At 41.6% G+C, this 7,884-nt stretch overlaps 1 long non-coding RNA gene across 2 annotated transcripts in view; it reads right to left on the bottom strand.

Annotated features, from left to right (window-relative positions):
- LOC134738281 (uncharacterized) overlaps positions 1-7,884 on the bottom strand; it is a 235,776-nt gene that overhangs the window by 194,316 nt on the left and 33,576 nt on the right. The gene's annotated exons all lie outside the window — the stretch shown is intronic.

Raw genomic sequence — 7,884 nt, forward strand, 5'->3', positions numbered from 1 at the left:
CAGGTTTTCTCCATGTTGGTCAGGCTGGTCTCAAACTCCCGACCTCAGGTGATCTGCCTGCCTTGGCCTCCCAAAGTGCTGGGATTACAGGCATGAGCCACCGCTCCCAGCAGACAATTGCTTTTATGTATCAGCATAAATAGTATTTCCTCAGTAGATTTCCCCATCTGCCCCACCAGATCAGGTCATCTTTCACCCACTTTAAGGACAGCAGGCATTTTTTCCTTCCTGGCATTTTTTACATCTATTATATCATTCAGTAACTAGCTGTGGAATGCCAAATGTGTAGCAAATGCTATGCTACGTAAAGGGGCAAAACAGGCATTATTCTGCCCTTGTGAAGTTCATAATCTAGAGTAGTTCTTCACTTAGTTATTAATACTTAATCATATACTTAATTACATGCAGTTGGTAATTTATAATTATTTGTTAATTTCTGTCTTTTCCACTGACAAAATCCAATGGGGTCTATGCCTCGATGTTCCCATCAGTGTCCCAGTGGGTAGCCAGGCATTAATTCATTCAGAGCCGGGCTACAGCAGAGGCCATGTCCATAATTCTCAGAGGACTGCTCAGCAAACCGAGGGTAGCACTGTTAGGAAACCACATCATCACAAAACTCATTCTGTCTTACTTCCCTAATGGACTATTTTGCCACAAATTTTGTATGCTTTGTGGATCTTTTTCTTTTCTCTCTGAGGACACTCAGTGGTATGTTTAAAGAGCTGTAATAGTGGAAGTAGACTGTGTTGGCTGATCTTTGTCATAAAATTGCTGTGAAATTGGGTCTCTTGGGTCTCTTTTTTTTTTTTTTTTTTTTGAGACGGAGTCTCGCTCTGTCCCCCATGCTGGAGTGCAGTGGCGCCATCTCGGCTCACTGCAAGCTCCGCCTCCCGGGTTCATGCCATTCTCCTGCCTCAGCCTCCCAAGTAGCTGGGACTACAGGCGCCCGCCACCACACCCGGCTAATTTTTTTGTATTTTTAGTAGAGAGAGGGTTTTACCGTGTTAGCCAGGATGGTCTCGATCTCCTGACCTCGTGATCCACCCACCTCGGCCTCCAAAATTTGGTCTCTTACCCTTCTGCACTCTCTCTTTCCTTAGGTGGAAAATGAGTCAGATAAGATGATTATGAAAGCCCTTCCAGAGCACTGAGCTTCTATTCAAAATTCTTCAAAATTAAAGCGTTAGAATCAGCCTTTCTAATTACATTTGTATAGAACATTTAATTTTGTCTAAGTGCTATTCTGTTATTTTACTTGATTCTCAAAATAAACTAATGCTGATATAATTTATTTCATATTACAGTTAAAGAAATGGACACCTAGAAACATATGAGAATTTGAGATCTAAGATATTTCCTCCTTAATCACAAAATAGCCTTTCTCTGAATACCATATTCATGCTTCAAAAAGGCACTATATTTCTCCCTCCATTTTTTTTTTTTTTTTTTTTGGCTGTTTTTGTTTGTTGGTTTGGTTGGTTGGTTTGGGTTTTTTTGTTTTGTTTTGTTTTTTGTTTTTAGAGAGTCTCGCTCTGTCACCCAGGCTGGAGTGCAGTGGTGAAATCTTGGCTCACTGCAACCTCTGTCTCTTGGGTTCAAGCACTTCTCCCGAGTAGCTGGGATTACAGGTGTGCCCCACCACGCCCAGCAAATTGTTTTATTTTTAGTAGAGACAGGGTTTCACCATGTTGGCCAGGCTGGTCTCGAACTCCTGACCTCAAGTGATCCACCCGCCTCAGCCTTCCAAATTGCTGGGATTACAGGCATGAGCCACCGCACCTGGTCCCCCTCCATGTCTTAGTCCATTTTCTGTTGATATAACAAAATACCCAAGACTAAGTAGTTTAGTAATATAAAGAATGAGAATTTATTTCTCACAGTTCTGAAGTCTGAAAGTTCAAGATCAAGGCACCATCATATTCAGTGTCTGGTGGAAGTTGCTCTCTGTTTCTGAGATGGTGCCTTGTTGCTGCATATTCCAGAGAAGACAAACACTGTGACAGAAAAGATAGAAGGGCAAAAAGGGCCTGTCTAGCTCCCTCCAGCTCTTTTATGAAGTCACTAATCACATTCATAAGAGCTCCACCCTCATGACATAATCACCTCCTAAAGACCCCACCTCTTAATATCACATTGCCAATTAAGTTTCAACATATTAATTTTAAGGGACACATTCAGGCCACAGCAACAGGTAAGATATTGAGCACCAGAGTCCTAAAATAAATCCCTGTCCTCAAAGTCTCAGACTGCTTGTGAGCAGCTATATAATAAGAATTTGTATACCTGGTACATTGAGTGAGCACAGAGGAGAAAATGCATAAGCTTCATCGTGCTGCTTTACAGATTAATTTATAAAAAATAGGATTCCTTTAAAATATCAAGATGATGCATTTTAACTTACTCCCAGAGGCTGTTGCTCCTTAGCCTCTTTCCCTGGCTCCACCTCCCCAACCACCCACAGGGTTCTGTCCTTAGATCTTCTCTATTCATTCCAACTCATCTTCCCAGTTACAGCCATCATTCAATGACAATCCATATGCTACCAACTCCCAAATATTTATATGAAGTTCCAACTTCTTTAAGCCATAAAACTGTGTTACCAATTGCCTACCAGACAGCTCCACCAGGATACCCAATGGACACATCATGCCTAAATACAACCAAAAGGGGCCCCTGGACTCCATGCTTTAAAGTGACCCCATGTGGCTCTCCTCTGGGTGTGACACTCCCCACATAATGAGGATCTTATGGGACAAAAGAACCTGCCCACCCAGAGCCCATGCCCCCACTTCTAAACCATGTTCCAGGTACCCAGGATCCACGTCCAGAGCCTACACAGTCCTTCTTCCTTGGTTGATTATCCTAAGGGCAAGCTGCACCACCTTGTACACATCCCAAGGTGCGAGAGTGGGTCTTTGTTGGGAGTATGGATAGAGTCTGCAGACTGAAGTATGGATACATAGTGCATGATAGAGACAGAGATGAAAAGGAAAGGAGGATAGGCCATGGGTCTGAGCATTTTCACATAGCTGCATTCTTGCATGAAGCTCAGAGGAGCCCAAGAATTCTACATCCAAACCTATGCAAGCACATTGGAGAATATAACATTTTATTCAGCTACGTGTTGGCTTGATTTATAACTTTTTAATATTTAGACTTGTAGGATGCGAGCCTCTGTATGTACCATTTAACCAAGGCCTAAATATAGTGCCATTTAGGCTTATATATGCCTAAACTATAAGCAGAGATCCTGGACACCACAGACTTAACATATCCAAAACCAACCCAATCTTTTCCTCCCCACCTGTCTTAGCTAAGGGTGCTTGAAAAGTAGAGCTTAAAATAAGAACTTACACACAAGTAGTTAACTTGAGAGGTGATTCTAGGGAGCAGAACTGCATAAGTGGAGAGGCTGAGATGGGGAAGAAGAAAAGTCAACATAAGAGTGTATTATGGAGGTTCCACTGTGGGCAAGAGAGCTTGATTCTGCCAGAGTTTCTGCAAAGGTACAGAATGCCTTGAGACTGACCACCCAAAGGATGGAAGTGGCAGCATTTATCCTTTAGTTCCTTCTACTATTGATTGATGGTTGTACTGGGAATGTTAACCCCCTCAAATTTATTTGCTTGGATTCAGAAAGCCCCAAGGCATGAAATGAAGACCAGGGCACTCACAGGAGGCAAAATGCTCTCAGCACAAAGTGTAGTGAAGCTGCCCTAGAATGGTTTGCCCCAGCCATGGTCAAAAACAGAGAGGATGCCAAAAGGATATGAATCAGACACCAGATATGTTTGATGTACCACCCTATTTCCCTTCCTCCCTCCCAGCTAAACTTCTATCTTCTCCTGTATTCAATTTTTATTAATAATGCCACTAGCCAAATGGGTCTCCCAAGGTGAGAATACTGGAGTCAGCCTCACATCCCCTCCATCACCCAGTCACAAAATCTTGACAATTCTACCTTGGAAATGTTTCTCAGTTGGGGCTCTTCCACTGCATTCCCCTCCAAGTGACTTAGTTTAAGTTCCAGCTCAATTACAAGAGCTTCATACCCAGGTCTACTAGTGGAGGATTTCTTGGAGCTGTCTCCTGCAGGCAGCCTTAACTGACTTTTAATAGAGCCTCCCTCTGCTCCATCTCTTCCAATGCTAGTCTCATCTATACACTGCTACATGTACTATCTCTTATCATGTAAATATTCTGTTTTAGGACTTCCACTACTCCCTATTGGTACAAAATCAAGTCAGAATTCCACACCCAGCCTACAACATCCTTCTCTCTCTTTCCAAACTTCTCCCACTCCAAGCTCATCACCCAGAGTCTTTCTCTCTGTTTTTGTCTCACACACACACACACACACACACACTACACACTACACTTCAGTCACACCCAACTTCTCACTATTCTCAAACCAGCCATTTCCTTTCATGCCTCCATACTGTCGTTCATGTTGTTTCTCAGGCTAGAAATTATTTCTGCAGCTACCACCCCCTCATACATACCTAAACAATCTGATAAATCCTCATGGATCCGTCAAGACCCAACTAAAATGCCACCCTTTCTTACTCCTGCAGGCTGATTCAGTGTTCCTATCCCTATCCCTGCTAGAGGACTTATATCATGGTATAATTATGTGCTTGCATGACTCTCTCCATCTTTAGAAGCTCCTCCAGGTCGGGGACTACTGTTTTATTCATCTTTGTATTCTCGGTACCCAGCACAGTGGTTGGCACAAAACGAGGTGACATGATTGTTAGAGGAATGCAAGAATGAGCACTTCTGAGTAAAACTAAGAACAACTGGGGCATGTACCTCCTAACATACCTCTCATTTAAGAGGCATTTGAACAGAGACACTTAAAAGGGGGAATTCAAAAGGTAAATAGTGCTGAACAGAGTCAAAGTCTGAGAAGTAAATTAGACTGAAAATCAGCTCAGTCATTGATGTTACTTGTGGAAATACCAACGAGGTGTTAATGTGGTATTTAACACATGAACAACAAGTAACAGCACAGACTGAACTGCAATAGGTGGGGCTAATGCTATGAAAATGACTTAGTGCAGCCTATATTTAAGAGGAAGAAATAAACAGCAAAATGCTTAGAATCAGCTCTATGTTGGTTTAATCTTAATGACAATGTGTGCATTTACACTTATTTATTTAAAGCCTTGCCCTACAGAATATTTTACAATTGATAGCTGTAATGTAAAATTAGCTCATTTCTGTTTGGGTCCAAATTAACAAGCACATATTGCCTCTATGAAAGGGCTCTGTGAAGCATTTGGAATTATGATTGTAGAACCAAGGGTAAGAAGAGTGATATTCCCAAGTTAAGGGGGCCAAGGACCTGTACAATAGGAAGAACAACTAAGATAGTACTTGCCATCCAGAAAATTCCTACTAATAGCCAAGAGGAGTAAGTGCAGACCAATAAGTAGAGAATCAAGGGCTTCTATTGCAGAACTAGAGATGTGGGCAATGGAATGGAGAAGTAAGGCCACATCACCACACAATGTCCCACATCATAGAGAGGTAAAAATATTTTACTGACAACTGTAAATAAAAATAATTGTTGGCCAGGCACGGTGGCTCACGACTGTAATTCCAGCAAGTGGGGAGGCCAAGGCAGGCAGATCACGAAGTTAGAAGTTCGAGACCAGCCTGGCCAATATGGTGAAACCCCATCTCTACTAAAAATACAAAAATTAGCCTGGCACGGTGGCGCACGCCTGCAGTCCCAGCTACTCTGGAGGCTGAGGCAGAATAATTGCTGGAACCCGGGAGGCAGAGGTTGCAGTGAGTCAAGATCGTGCCATCATACTCCACCCTGGGCAACAGAGTGAGACTCCGTCTCAAAAAAAATAATAAAAATAATAATAATAACAATAATTGTTAAAGTAAATGAAATCAACTATGTAAATATAAACATTCCTAACCATTCTATTTCCTCCATCAGAGTGTAATTATACATTTTCTTTTATAGATATAGAGAAAAAGTGACGAGACCCTGTTCATAGAAATGTCTGTTCCTACTGTGTCCAAGTAATCTTTACTTGTTTCCTAGCAAAACTCTTCTATGAAGTACATAACATAAAATATTACTCCATCCATTTCATCTCTGTTTCCTACGATGGGACGATGGCACTGCTATAAATAAATATAAGGGGAACCACAGTTGATTCTATCCTCAGCAGAACAAAATTTTGCTTTGTTATGTGTCTACTGGTATGAGATATGGAAGATGAAAATTTTTTTTTTTTTTTTTTTTTTTTTTTTTTTTTGAGACAGAGTCTCGCTCTGTCGCCCAGGCTGGAGTGCAGTAGCTGTGATCTCGGCTCACTGCAACCTCTGCCTCCCGGGTTCATGCCATTCTCCTGCCTCAGCCTCCCGAGTAGCTGGGACTACAGGCACCCGCCACCACGCCCTGCTAATTTTTTATATTTGTAGTAGAGACGGGGTTTCACCATGTTAACCAGGATGGTCTCGATCTCCTGACCTCATGATCCACCCACCTCGGCCTCCCAAAGTGCTGGGATTACAGGCATGAGCCACCGTGCCTGGCCTCGGAAGATGAAAATTTCAGTGATGCTTGAAACTTTTACTCTACTGGGTTTCAGACATTCATTTCCCATCAATTTTAAATTGCTTCATTCTCCCAACTAGGAAACTTCCAAGTCATCTGAGGTGAGTCTGGTAATAGTTACTCACTGTATGTTATAAGCAGCACGACTTTTCATATTAGTTACTGCACATTGAGTCATCTCTACAGTGCTTGAAATTAAAGTCAGATCACCAAGGATGTGGAGGACATTCCACATGTATCCCTCTGCTACAGGATAAGATCCACCTTACTCTCCTCACTTAAGTCAGTCGGGAATTAAATGTAACAAGACAAAATGATATGACAAGGACAGTCAAGAGATTCACATCATCAGCTGTTTCCATCTGTCTAGAGGCAGGTGGAAAAAATGCAGGTTTTAATAGAATAAATTTCATTTAATAGATTTAAATAAGCTATAAGTTAAAATTCTGAGTGTAGGGCTGTTAAATATAGAAATGGATGACTAAGAAAAATGGAATCATCCTAAGTAAATTCCAAAACTAGAAGTGTTGTTCACCAGGCTGGGCTTGTTTTTCTATTATTTGGCTAAAGAAGTGTAAGAGAAAACGAATGTCAAGTTCAAGATTATAGCTTCACAGTGAGCTAAGTAAATTATAACTACAGTATAACATAAGCTATATTAGGGCACGGCCTCAATTTCATGCATATCCTCTCAGTCCCATAGTCCCTAATAAATAGTAGTTCTCATTATATAAGTTATCATTCCTCTTGTGTTCTGATCTTTTAGTGACTCTTTTTGGAACAGGATTTGTAGAGACTCCTATATGAGTCAAGCAGACAGAGTGGAACTCTGTTTCTTACTTCTGCCATCCCTATTTTCCCATTCTAGAGTACACCCCACAGGTATAGATTACTCTATAGCAACGAAGCACATACTTGAACTTCTATGGCAGCTTATCTTTTGTGATAATCATACTGATAAGTAAACAGAATATTTGCCTTGACAAGTAAACTCAGTGGCATCCAGCCCAGATTATATAATGGAACCAAATCCTCGACTTTGGTATGACTGTTCTTAATGTTGCATAACAAATTGCCACAAACTTAGCTACACAAACACCACATATTATTATCTCAGCCTTCGTGGGTCAGAAGTCTGGGCACGAATTAGCTGGTCCTCTGCTCAGTTTCAAAGGCTGCAATCAAGGCATTAGCTGGGCTACATTCTCATCAAAGGTTCAACTAGGGAAAAATCCACTTCCAAGTTCATTCCAGTTGTTGCCAGAATTCATCTTTTTGCAGCTACATGACTGGAGCCT

Source organism: Pongo pygmaeus, chromosome 16, assembly GCF_028885625.2.
Source record: "Pongo pygmaeus isolate AG05252 chromosome 16, NHGRI_mPonPyg2-v2.0_pri, whole genome shotgun sequence".
NCBI lineage: Eukaryota > Metazoa > Chordata > Mammalia > Primates > Hominidae > Pongo > Pongo pygmaeus.